General features: G+C 32.0%; 1 pseudogene; it reads right to left on the bottom strand.

Moving 5' to 3' along the window:
• LOC110825702 (neutral/alkaline invertase 3, chloroplastic-like) overlaps positions 1–14,498 on the bottom strand; it is an 85,691-nt pseudogene extending 71,193 nt beyond the window's left edge.
• Positions 14,499–15,105: the final 607 nt, after the last annotated feature.

The following is a 15,105-nucleotide window of genomic DNA, read 5'->3' as shown; positions in this document are numbered from 1 at the left end:
ACTAATTGATTTGATTTATGATGTTGTCAATTATGTATGAAAGTTTACCCTTCCTTACTCTTTTTATCAAATGCCTTGACACGTGTGTATATATATATAAACACATAATTCATATATATGATGGTGTATGAACAATCATATGTGGCCCCAATAAGTTTGAAATTCATTTGTGATCGGTGGTCGTGTTTACACGCTAAGTCTTGTCTTGGCGGCGATCTTCATGTCCTCTGTCAAAGGCAGTTGGATAAACGCTTCAACGAAGCTGCTGCCTAGTATATACTTACAACAACATTAATTATCTGTGTCTATAAATATATATTATATGATTATACAAATTGTTAAATTATTATTATGATATTCAGTGCAATTAGTATCGTGCTATATGTACATACATTATCTATATACACACGCACACACATGTATATGTATTGATAAAATGAGAAGGTTATATATATATATAGACACACACACATTATATATTTATATCATTCCCAATTATAAGTATCTTCTTTGAAATTTTTAACCTTTCCCCTTTGCACCTTCTTGACTCTATCATATTTCTGCATAAATATATATATATATATATATATATATACCATCTTCATTTTCATCTTTATTAATTAATAAAATCTTCTTTTCATATTTTAATATGATCCAAAAATGTTAAAGTATAAGAGCCAAATTCAAATGTGAAGAAATTTGGTTTACAACTTCATGAACTTATTTACAAAGTCATAAATTAAATATATTATATATTTTTATAATATGGGTAATAGTACATGAGATAATTATATTTCTTAAATATTTTCTTAAATATATTAAATAGAATAAAGTATTAAAATTTTCAACAAGCTATTCGCATAACTTATTAAACTCAATTTTATATATTTCGAACTTATTTAAATTTATTCATTTATTTTTTTAAAAAAAAAAATTTGTGACCTTCTCCTTTTGCACAGATTTTATGCATATGAAGTCATAGTGGTCATAGAATACTTAAACATGATGGGGATAGTTTCACAGATTTTATGCATATGAAGTCATAGTGGTCATAGAATACTTAAACATGATGGGGATAGTTTAGTGCGATTTGAAGCCCAAAAACGTGTTAGTAAGATTCGACGACCACATTTCGTTGACTGACTTCAATCTCTCACGAAAAGATGTTAATTCTACATCAACTATTCACATAATTTTTGATTAAAATGCATCATCAGTCACAAAAACAAATTGTTATCCTGTTGACCAACCCAACTTTTCTAATTCATCAAGCATTCTACCCAATTGTATCACACCTGCAGTAGCCTCCTACTTACACCCTAGTCAACACAAATAGAAAAAAGTCAACACATCACACAGCTGTGGAAATCATCATAGAGCCAATGAATGTCTATCAATGTCTTTTATTAGGACCCACAAGTACTTAGCACTAGAAATTGTGTCTGGTGAAGGGCATGGAAACATGGCTAATTGGTGGACACTGGGGATATTCATATTTGAAATGTTATATGGGACGATACTGTGTTAGGGAGCTGACCAGGAGTTGCCCCTAGTAAATATTATGAGTCGAGCACTTGAGTTTCCTAAAGAAACCATGGTTTCGGAGCCAACAAAGGATTTGATCACAAGGCTATTAACTAAGGACCCCACAAGGCAAATGGGGTCCACAATGGGTGCAACAACAATCAAACAGCCCCAATTTTTTGATGGTATTAATTGGGCACTTTTGAGATGTATAAAATCACCATTTGATCCTTCTCCCATATCTTGTAATGAGTTTGTTACATTTGATAGCACTATAGAGAGTTCAATAGAGTATTACTAGGCAGCAAGAAATTTATTCTTTAATTTACATGATATATATTTTTTTTATGTATATCAAATTTTAATAACTAGAGAGAAGTGAGATTGAAGTAATTTGTACATTGGAGCAAGAAATTTTAATGAAATTCATGTTGAAAGGTTCAATATTTATAAAAATATGTAATTAATGATTTACTGGATCATTTTGTCTAACAAATGATATAGCATTTTTAATTATTCTCAATTAATGTCTTTACTTAACTGTCTAGAAGTAATATTAATTTCTCTCATATGTGGTATAAGAGGTAGTAATACTTTTTTTAAGGTATTACTTGGATAAAACCGAAATGTATTACATCAAGGTCCTGATAATATCAAATAGTAAAACTCATGGGTCCTTGTACAATGCTTCATTACTGCTTACCTAATTTGGGATAAACAATGTTAAGGTTCAAGGGTAGTTGAGGATAAGGAAACTTTTGGCTTCTAGAGCTATTTTGAGATACCTATGATGTTACAAGATAGCTTTGTCAAAAGGTTGTGTAAGGTTTTAAAATTGTTCTCACGTTCTAGACCTATCTTAATAAAGACAAAGATGAACTATTATATTTTTAATTTTTTTTGTACTCCTTTTTGTTGATAAAAAAGTTAAACAACTCTTTTTTTTAAGTAAAGAAATAGATAGTGTGGGCACGAAATGGACACATGAGTTCCTCTATTTGTCATGTATTACCTAGCAACATTTCAACGTTTGCGATAGTTTGAATCAACCGCTAAAATTATATCATCTATTGTCTACTTTCTAGCTATAATAGGACCATTTTTAAAGGTACCATGTCCAAATTTTATATTTGATGAATATTTTTCTAAAGTTTGGATTGTTACTTGAGGATGTTTAAGCTTTCATTTCGTATTTTGTTGCTTTTCTTCTTAGTTAGATTTAAAATTTTAATTGAATAGTACATAACTTAGCTAGGAATGTACTAAGGATTATTAAAAGATATATATTTATTCATGAACCTAAGTTTTTTGTTGACTTGCTTGAGCAAAATGGTTTTTACTGTTAATGGATGATGATTTTTTCTTAAAAAAGTAAATGTTTAAATGGATGTTATTGTATTGACTTACATTATATAAACTAATATCGTACTAGAAAAAAATACAACTAATTTTGTAGGTCAATCAAATAACAAAGTAGAACTTTACTTGAATGAATTATTTAATCTCATGCATATGAATAAATAAAATTACATGCATTTACTGTTTAAAATTCAGTATTTGATGATTGATCAGGAGAGCTGATGCTTTAATAAATAATATGAGGTGATTGATGGCGATTGCAATGAGACGCAACTAATACAAAGATAGAAGCTTTGATCTCTTATAGTAGAGGAGATAAAATTTTCTTTAGGTTTACGTACATAAAGATGACCAATTTTATTTTCAGCTTTTTAAGTATTTCTTTTTGTCGATATAAAAGTTAAATAAATTTTTTTTTCCAAGTAAAGAAATGGACAGGTTGTGCATGAAATGGACAAGTTGCTTCCTTTATTTGTTGTATATTTAGTTAGTGACCTTTTGACTTTTAGTGACAACATCTATTAGCTGCTAAAATTGTGTCATTTATTGTCTAATTTTTAGTTGGATTTAAAAGTAACTTTCATTCCACATTTTGTTTATCTTCTTTATAATTGGATGTAAATATGTAATCAGATAGTATATAACATAGCCAAGGATGTAGTAAGGACTTCTAAAAGATATATAATTGTTCATGAGTCTTAGTTTTTTGTTCACTTGCTTAAGTAGAATGGTTTTTATCCATGATTTTTTAAAAAAGTAAAAAGTAAATGTCGTATTGGATGTTGTTGTACTAACTTACATTGTTTGCTGTCTTATATAGTACCAGAAAGAAATGCGACTAAATTTTTGGTTCAGCCAAATAATAAAGTATGATTTAACTTAAATAAATAATTTAATCTCATACAAATGAGGGAATCAAATAACGTATATTTACTATTTAAAATACAATATTTAATGACTGATAAGAAAAATTGATCCTTCAATGAATAACGAGAGGTGATTGGTGATGACTATAATGAGATACAACTAATAGAGAGAGAGAGAGAGAGAAGTTTTGGTGTCTTGCAAATGAGGAGATTGAGTTTTCTTTAAATTATAGAACACAAAGAAAAACTATTTTATTTCCAGTTTCTTTTATACTTCTCTTTGTCAATATAAATGTTAAATAAATTTCTTTTTCAAATAAAGAAATGGACAGGTTGTGCATGAAATGGATAAGCGGCTTCCTCTATTTGCCACAAATTTACGTTGCGGCATTTTTACTTTTTATGACAATATAAATCCACTGGTAAAATTTCATCGTTTATTGTCTAATTTTCAACAGCAATTAACTGTTCACAAAGTTGTCAATATAATGCCTTTTATCAATTGAAGTAATTTATTTAGAAAAAAACCATCTTTGTTTTTTATATAATATTAAAATGGATTAAATTAAACTCTTGTTTTTTATAAAAAAAATTACTTTTTTCAGAAAAATGTTGGCAAGATTGATCAAAACTCGTAACACAAAATTCAAAAATATCCAAGTTTATTAATGCATACAATATTGGTAACCTAAAAATTAATCACTAGAAATGACCTAGATTATTAACAATATGTTATAAATACTAAACTCATTATAACTCTCCACTGCTTTTGTGAGTACTGCAGATTCGGAAAAAAAACAATATCCCTCCTCTTGAATAAACCATATTTATCTTCTCCAATAGTTTCGAATAGGATGGATCGAAGCACACAGCTCCTCGACATGATCCATTTGATAGAACAAGAGATTTAATGCTTAACATCTTATCTATTTTTCTCTTATTTGTTTATCAATCATGTATATATATCCATATTGTTGATTGATTTGCATTCGATTTTCTTTAAAGGGCATGGTAGATCTCTTTTTTGGAATAGTATATGAAATGTAAGGAGTACCTGGTTGCGGTCTTAATTATTTCTCTGATCTGCCTTCCACCTTCGTAGCTGAATCGAAAATCACGTTATCAGAAATGGTTAAAGCTTTGTATGTGTACATAATATATATCACGATATAGATCTAAGTAGTCATTAACCACGTTTGATTAGTTAATGGTTTTTAATTATTTGGTCTTCTTCTCTTAATTTGCAGGGACAAAGTATCTAATGTAGATTTTCCTAAGATTTGTAAACTTTGCTTCAAGATCAAAGAAGCCTCCTCAGGGTATATAATTAATACTAATCATCACAACTCAAAACTCTTTAATTTGGAGTATTTATGTGTGTCATTATTGATCTTATAATATGTATTTAATAATAAAAATTCTCAAGTAAAATTTTTGTTTGTAAAAATTCATACATTTTAATAGTTAAATGATATATCATGAGATGTATAATCTGATTTGAACTCATACTCTTATAGATAAGGATAAAAGTATGTAGACATCCACCTAGTAGATAAATAGTTAATAATTTAATTAACCAAATATCTATTTATATTTGATTGGTATATGTGTATACTTAATTAATAAATTAATTAGTTTAATAGTTGAGACATTTCACTTTTTACAAGAGGTCATAAGTTCGAGTCAAATTATACTTTTGGTTGTTTTATCATTTGAAAGTTACTTGTATTGAATTGCAATTAGTGTATATTGCCTAATTAATCTCGAGTGAAAGTATACTTTTGTGTGTATTCTTACTTGAAGATTATTTGAATTGCGTTATGATTGATGTATATAACTTAATCAATAGATTTACACAATTTTTATTTTAAAAAATATTAGGTGATTTTAATTGCAGTCTTAGTGCTTGTTGAATGGCATTAAAATGTGAGGAATTCATCAAAGCATCTGATGAAAAGAGTAAGGAAATGTAAGCTTTCATCCATAATTGACGTCATAAATCAATTAACATATCTCTTTTTTGTGATAAATAAGTGAATTGAATGGTGCATATTTATTGTTTAAAATATAGTATTTGATGACCAATTATGAGAACTAATTCTTCAATGAATAATTAGAGGCGATTGATAGTGACTACAACGAAATGTAACCAACAGAAAGATAAAAACTTTGGTATTTTGCAACAGACAAAGATGAACTATTTTATTTTTAATTTTTTTTTGTACTCCTTTTTGTTGATACAAAAGTTAAACAACTTTTTTTTGGTACTCCTTTATAGTGTGCTTGTCCTCATTATAAGATATCTCCTTCGTTTGCACATCCACTTTACTTATCATTAGCCATGTGATTCAGAGAAAAGAAAAAGCAAAGAGAAAAAGAAAAGATAGTAGAAAAATGAGAGAAAATTTAGATATAGAATTAAAAAATAATCAAATGAAATGAATAAATAAAACAAAGTGACAAGATGAGAAAAAAAGAGCAAGTGGAATTTTCATATAATTTCTTATTTATTTATAATGATCCACAATTATCCAAAACAAAACTAAATATGATATATACAATTACATTATTATTGGTTGTGTGGAGATATTGAAACCACACAACATTGTCTTCTCTTTTTCCAGATTTTTCTACTCTCAAACATTGCTTCGATACAAACCCACTTTTTATTTCATGTAAGGTATGCACTTTTTTTCTTTTATTTTCTTGATTTAGTTTTAGAGTATGTTCATTTTTAATATCACTTCATCTGGGTTTGGATTTAAGCTATGATATTTTTTTTCTTCTTTTGGAATCCTTGATTTATGAATGGTCCAATTAGTAGGACTTTTGTTAAGTTCTATCATGAATTGACTGGTTATTTGGATGCTTTTTGTTGTTTTTTACAAAAAATTTGCATCACTGTCTCGTAACCATTAGCTTTTGGCTTTTGATGAGTTTTTCTCACCGTTTGAGTACTCCTATTATCTGACTTTTGGGTAGTAGAAGATAATTCTTCTCTGGTTCCTGAAAATAAAGGGGAAGAATAGATGTATTACATATATTTGTAGCATCATTTCTGTGACATGCCAAATGCTACTTAAGGCAATGGGTATCAGATACAGAAACAGGATTACGAGTGCATAATAAAATTTTATGCAGCAGAACAAATTAATACAAATCCCTTACAAATATATATGAGTTCCATTTACATATATATAACTGAGGCTAGAAATGGCTACAAAATATAAAGTCAAAATACAAAAGAGGGCCACTTCTTTCACTATGTTATTAGACTCATCAGAGTGCGAGAATGATCAAGCACTCAAGTTTTATAGATCCACAGGATCCTCATAAACCTCAATAGGTAGGTCAACAGGCAGTTCCTCAATTTCTTCCTCATCGGGGGGAGGGGGAGGGGCATAGAAAGAGTGAGTTTCATATACTTAGTAAGGAAAGAAGTATTTAAATAATATCGCAAGGTTTTAAAAGTAAATTATTCTAACATAAGTACTTACCATTTGGCTACTTTGTAGACCTATCTTACATTATGAAAATAATTTATTTATTAGAGAAAACTGCACGTTGATAGAAGCAAAACAAACACACATCATACTAAATAATAGAGAAAATCAAATAAATCATGAAATGGTCAGATTTTTGTGTCATGCTTTTCGAATTTGTTACAATTTTCATTTCTGAAGGCAGATACAGATTTTCAACTACCCATGTGGAATGACCAGATCATATATAGATAACAACAATTTGCTCAGGCACATTTCCAGCTTGTCAAACCATGGTACGATCTATGACTACAGCCGTACCGACCATAGTGATCCTATCAGATATTCTATAGTCATGACAGTACTTAGCCAAAGGTGACCCCTAACAGAGATTTGTGTCACCACTCTCGTCGAAGGGTACGCCATCATCCATAGGGAGCAGTCCTCTTATGTCTTTCCAGACCAGATGACGGAGGAAAAAACAGATACCCCGAATAGGGTTAGAGAAACAGATACTCCTCAGAGATAAAAAACCTGATGAGACACTTGATGCATTATACATGTCAATACAGATACATACTTCAAATAATTCATTCTTCATTCCACACTTTTTTTCTTTTTTTTTTTATTTTCTAGGTAACAACACTGACTTCATATTATTATATGCAAATCGTCAGGTGTTTATAAATCAAATAACATGCTTGAAATTAAGAATAGTTCAATTTATTAGACCTATGAACATAAAAACATACAAAACAGGCAAAATCAAAATTATTATATTTAATAATTTTTTTATATAAAATTATCTCTTAAAACGTTTAAAGAAATACTAAATTCCTTACTGAAACCTTGATAATTTCTTCTACACCGTTCTTCTTTATTTCTCTCCTTCTCTCTCTAGATTATTCTCTCTCTAATTCTTGAAAAATAGAAGAATGGAAGTTTGTGGAAGAATGAGAAGGGAAGGCCCTATTTATAGAAATTAGGAACCATCATATTCATGCCAAGTGGTGAAATTCGGTGAAGAGAGAGAGAAAAAAGATGCTCGGCATGAAAAACGAGGGAGGAGAGTCTCCTTTGCTAGCAGCACACTGCCTGAGGTGGCAATGGCCCGCCTAGGCGCTGTAAGCTAACCTACTGGCGCACGACCCTCTTGCCGCGTACGCAGAAGCTAGCCTCCTCGTGTGCAGACCTACTGCCTATAGGCCCCAGGCGCACAGTTGCCTATTTGCGCAAGCCTATTGCGCAGACAGCATGCGAGGTGACGCACGGAGGGCTCGCCTGCGCGCGATAAGATGCGTGCTGGGTTTGACCCTGCGCCGCGCATGTGGATGGGACACATGCGCTATGCACACGTCCTACCCCCACTGTGCCCGTGCGCGCGCACAGTTTGCAGGCGCCCGCGCAGGTAGCTCCCTTCCCCGCAGGATTTTTCCATGGGATTTTTCCCGTTTTGTCGCTTTTCCAAAATTTCATTTTTTTCTTTTTTTTGCACTAAATAAAATAAAATAAAATTAAATGTAATTAAATAAAAATAGAATTAATTAAGATAAAATTAAATAAAATCAAATTAAAATCTACAAAATTCACGAATTACGATAGTAATTTACGGAGTAAATTAAATGAGTTCAATGCACAACCCTTCAATGCATCATCTAGGGGCAACCAAACGAGTATTGCGTTATATGGCTGGAACACTCGATTATGGTTTGTGGTATAAGAAAATATCATATTTCGGACTGGCTGGGTTCAGTGACAGTGATTGGGCTGGTTGCTTGGAGGATGGAAAGAGCACTTCAGGTTACATATTCAATCTCGGATCAGCTACTATTGCCTGGAGCTCAAAGAAACAAGCTACAATAGCTCTGTCTTCATCAGAAGCAGAATATGCAGCTGCAGTGACATCAGCTTATCAAGCAGTATGGTTCAGAAGAATTTTGGCAGATCTCAGTCAAGAGAAAAATGAAGAAACTACTATTTATTATGACAACAAAACAACAATTGTTATGTCCAAGAATTCAGTTTATCATGGGAGAATAAAGCATGTTGATATTCAAGTTCACTTCATTCGTGATCTTGTGGCAGATGGGTCAATTAAATTACAGTATTGCAATACTAATGAGTAGGTAGCTGATATTTTTTCAAAATCTCTCCTACGACAAACATGTCTACTTGAGAAATCTGCTTGGTTTTTGCAACTTTGAATCAACGGGGAGTATTGAAGACTAATTCAATATTGACAGCTGGATATTTGACTGACTTTTGGATTTATCTCCTAAAATTTCTGATGTTTTGTCAATAGTGATAGAATTTGAGTGGCAAATTATTCTACTTTTTTTTTTGTTTTTAGTTGAGTTGTAAAGCCTATTTAAAAGGCATTTCTAGTTGCTGAATATTTCATCCCATTGCACTTAAAATTCCAGCAACAGTTCATACCCATTAAATGTTTTGATTAATATTTTTATTTTTCTACTGCATTCATTTCTTGTCTGTTATATTTTTTTTTGCTGTTGTAGTAAATTTGCAGCAAGTCTGAGTTCAACAAAGCTCTCTTCTCCAAAACTGCCAACATTCCTTCATTATTGCTTTATTTTATAAAACATCAACAAGGTGCCATATCCAATACGGATTCAAGCATGACAACTCAGGTAACTTATCCCTAAATATAACTGCTACAAAGGGTTCTTTGGGACAATGAACAAAACATTAGCTGCAGAGAGAATATTTAAGCATAACAAACTAACCTGCCATAGTAAAGTTAGCCAAGAACCACCATTGTGGTAAGACCAAGGCCTACATCAGAAGGAAATGAAATGAGAAAGCTGACGATAATGAAGAAATATATCATAAATAAATAATACAAGAGCAGATATCTTACATGTTCTTAGGATCACTACCAGTGATTATTTGCCACTCTTGACCTTCAAGAGTGGGATAATATATCTTGAATGCATGTCTGCTACCAAATCTGCCCATTTCGCTTCAATAAGATCCAGCATGGCATGTGACTGGTTAGCTGTTGCCAGACTACTTACAATAAACCACATGTTTCCTAGAGAAAAAAAATCAGAAATCCATATGTGATAGCTGTAAGTTTCCAATTAAATAACCTCCTTTATTGGGCATCCATTCCACCAACCAAGGAGAAATTTGATATGGGTAAATGTTGAACTTATTAACTGCATCATATGAGTACTCCTCAATCTAGTAATGATAAATCTCATTCAGTTTTTGCAAATCAATCCAATAATACTTCCTGATGTGGAATGAAAGAGCAAGTAGGCTATTATTCAGTGCCAAGATAAGATCAGCTGATCCATCTTCTAGAGTAAGTATTTCATGTGCACAAAGTAAGGCAAAATAGTGCCTACAAGAAAAAAAAGGGATTAACTGGAGATACCAGAAGAAAAGAAGGTAAACAAATAAGATCTCAATGTTACCAACTTATAAATTTAAATAATGGCCGATTCATATAGGCTAGTGAGTTAGATCATAATCTACTATTTCCATCATTATGTTATAAACATACTTAATGCAGAAACCAGATCTCCATGGTCTCAAACATGTAAGCTATGAACTATCTCAAAAATATATGCTATAAACTATACAATCTCCATCATTCTGGGGAGTTGCACCATTCGAAAACAACCAAAAATACAATGAGTAACAATTCCAATAGTTGAACATTTTCTAAATCGACCAGACTGGAATCATATACTTATTACACCTGCCATAAACTCACTTGAGAAGCACCAAGATATGATATCAATTTAACTCAAGTTTGTCAAGTACTTAATCCTAGCTTTATTTTTAAACTTCCACTGTTATTTCCCAAAATGATTTAGTTTTATAATTTCACTTCCAACACAGTTGCTGGAACAAGCTCTTATTACACCATGTGCTAAATTATTTTGTACCCCCACTCTTTTGCTACAAAAGTCACAAGCTCCAAAAAATCAAAAACTGAATACCAAATGTCCATTAGCATTTCAAATGAACCATAAAGGCAAATTTTCCCTTGCTTGAAATAAACAATTGACAGGCACATATGGCTATTCAAACAACTGTTAGAACAAAAAATGAATATGCCTTGATGATTCCTCATTCCACATACTAATTCTATATTCTAAACTTAAAAAATACTATTTCAATATTAGGAGAACTAATCACCTCGATTTCGAGAGGATGACCATGAATTCCAATCGTGCAAGAACCATCAGTCACCAATAATGTAGCAAACATGTTAAAACCATAAGCAAGACAAAGCTTCAATATCATTTTAGTTCTAGTTTGCACGTCAACTCTCTCCTGAACAGATAGATCAGCAGAGCACTTTCCATATGCACGCAATCCACCATAAACCTACAAAAGAAGTAGAGGTAAAAAGAATTATGAAAAAGGAAAAAAAAGTAAAAAGTCGTCATGATAAACAAACACAATGTATATGTCATCTTCTGAACAACTTCTGGCATGGTATAAAGTTTGCCGCATACCAGAATAGACTGGTGCAACAACGCTAATTGCTACCTCTCCAAAATAAGGATCCAATGCTTCTTCTATAGTAGAATCATCACAATCCAAGGAAACAGTTTGCACCATGAAACTAGTCGGCATCAAACCCTGATAATGTCTCTAACAGTCCATCATTTTTCGCAGCTTTGTAAAGAAATCAAAAACAAAATACATATCAATTATGTCTTAGGTGAGCAAGAGACTAGGATATAATTTATCGGATGGTCATGGCCCCACCAGGGATCACTCATGCACAGATTTACCTAGTACTCAAAGAATTTTCTAAATTACATCACTGCATGGGTTTTTTAGGTGCCAATAGTCACATTCTCGCAACTATGAAACAAGTAGTCAATTTTATTCACAATATGGTTACATATCAAGAAGATTCATTAACATAATCATAATCTTGTAAAAATATTATAGAAAAGACACATGCTGTCCTGTGTACATTCAACCACACATAAAAACCAGTTACTAAGAATTTATGGAATTATCTTGATAGCCAGATTTGAAAGTAAACTCATTGATAGAGGTTTAACTATGTGGACTACTTATGAACAAATTAGATGGATGTTTATTTGAAAAAGTACATTTCTCTTATATGATATTTTTTTCATGATCAAAAAGCGCCTAATCAGTAGAGAGATTTCTTGGAAAAGCCCAGCTGAGATATGAACAATAAAAAGAAAGATGCATATCACGTGTATCTGTTGCACTTCTTAATTTACAGAAACAAGCAAAAAAGTGTTTTAGTCCAAACTACCATATACAAATGATTAATTGCCAGAATAAAAAGCAAATGCGATCCTACTAATAAAATTTCACATTATCTGCAACTAAAGGGTATGAAAGATAAAATTCTAAATAATGTCATACTCTCCCTTCAAAAGAAAGGCAATGCCAGAAGGTATAAAGTCATGGATAAAGACCTGATCATAATTTAACATATTGGAACTGGTGGGATCATTGGCAGTAAAAGTTCCAACAGGACTCCCACAGTAATAAGCCACAGAGTCACGCAATAGGTCCCATGCTTCATCCTCAATAGAATCTATAATGGCCTTCTGAAAGTTAGTCGTAACTGGTCCAGCTGTACAATTAGATGTTAAACTCTCCTTTTACTATTTCAATTATTTAACATCCCCAAATTCCAGAACACTCAGTTTGTATCCCCTATTATTTAATTTAGTTCATTAGCACTATCCACAAACCATGCTCCATTTCTTTCGGTAGTTGTTCCCCCAAACTTTTCATCATGTTGTAATTTACAGCTTAGAAGCTGGAACCTCTTTGTTGTTCTATTCCTAAGCAATCCACTTCTTAACCCCTTAACTAGTTAGGATCCCATGAAACCTAGTGGCATAGTAGGACACATGAAAAATTGTTTAAACCTCTGTGCCCTTTTTTTCAAAAAATTTATAACTCATTTAGGATGAAATCTTGAATCCAATTTGCTAAAACATGGATCAGAATTAAAAGGACTGGGAATAGTTCTAGATAAAACGGGTAAAACTGCCCCAGAAGCTCCCATAGACATAATGCTAATCAAATAATTATAACCTCTCAAACCTCAAACCCTTATTTGATCAAACTGCACCCAAGAGATTCCTGACCCAATCGAAAAAACACCTTCCTCCACTTTGATTTCAAGAATGATTAACTTTAAATAAAAAAACAAGCAAAATGAACAAATCAAGGCATTAGATTCACTGCAAGTATTTTAATGAAAACTTTCAACTAAATTAGACATTCAGCCCAAAAGCCAAAAATTCAACAATAAAAAGGAAAATAAACTTTGACACTCAAGGAAGACTAATGAAATTGTAACACCCCGTCCATCATTGACCTACCTATTGATTAATTGGAAATTAGTCCAATTGAAAAAGCTCTATCTGGCCTTGAATGGGTCAAGTAAATTAACCCATCAACCAAGCTTTCAACGTGGCTTGTGTTAGCTTGTTAAGTTCCATCAACAAGCTATAACTTCTCATTTAAATTCATTAGTGCTGCTGCAAATTTACAACTAAACATGCTGAATTTTGTAAGTCAGTTGCATATTTTCCTTGTGACATAAAAATTCCATCTTCAACTTGCTTCACCTCTAACCCAAGAAAATAATTCAGCAAACCCAAATTTGACATCTCAAATTTCCTTTTCATGCACAACTTGAACTCATTAATAAGAGAAGAAAATGAACCCATGTATATCATGTCATCAACATAAAGGCAAACAATGAGGGAATCATTTTTACCTTGTGTTTTAAAGTAAAGAGTGGGTTCATTCTTACTTTTCTCAAATCCATTCTCCAAAAACTATGACTCAATTTTGCTATACCATGCCCACAGAGCCTGCTTTAAGCCCTAAAGAGCCTTCTTTAACTTGTACACTTGCTCCTCTTTCCCACGAACTACAAAACCTTCAGGTTGAGAGACATACACTTCCTCATCCAGCTCTCCATTTAAGAACGCTGACTTGACATCAAATTGGTAAATAGGCCATTTTAATTGAGTAGCTAAAGCTATTAGAATTCTCACTATCTCAAACCGTGTAATCGGATAAAATGTTTTATCATAATCCACACCTTGTTGTTGTGCATAGCCTTTCACCACAAGCCGTGCCTTGGGTTTTTTATGCTGTCATCTGCTTGAAATTTTGTTCTAAACACCCATTTCACTCCAATAGCTTTCTTGTCTTTCGGTAGATCCACCAAATTCCATGTTTCATTTCTACGAATTACTTCAAGTTCTTCCATCATTGCATGATGCTATTCTTCCTTCTCAGTTGCTTCTTCTAGTGGATTAGTTACAAATAAGGCTTGTGTAGCCTCGTAAATTTCAGCTAATGGCTTGAATTTTCTTGGAGGAGTATCATCATCGGATGAACTTTTACTGCTATAACTTGAAGAAGTGGAGGCTGATGGAGTTGAAGAAGGTGAGCTGGAAGTATTTAAAGGAGTTGGTTGTTGTCCATTAGTTAGTGGAGCTTTATTTTCAAGTGGAACTTCAAACTAAATGCTATCTGATTTTTTTTTTCCAAACTCCAGCTTGCATCTTCATCAAATACAACATTCCTACTAATAATTATTGTTGTGATGTGAACTCACTAGCAAGTGCACTAGTTCGAACATGTACCATAGCGGTAAATTCGGATATCTTCCCTTGAGGACTAATATAACAATTACTAGAATCACAACTAATTGATAGTATTTGGCCAACAACTAAGAGAATGAATATAAATTAAAACTTAATAACAAAAAGAAACAATGAATTCAGATTAATTAACAATCAAGATATAATAATAGTCAAGATCTTAGAATCCACCCTAAGTTCAACTATGAATTTTCTTAATTCAATCTACAA

The sequence above is a fragment of the Carica papaya genome, chromosome 9 (assembly GCF_054855325.1).
Source record: "Carica papaya isolate Zhongbai chromosome 9, ASM5485532v1, whole genome shotgun sequence".
In the NCBI taxonomy this organism is placed as follows: Eukaryota; Viridiplantae; Streptophyta; class Magnoliopsida; order Brassicales; family Caricaceae; genus Carica; species Carica papaya.
This window is presented reverse-complemented; position numbering and strand designations above follow the sequence as displayed.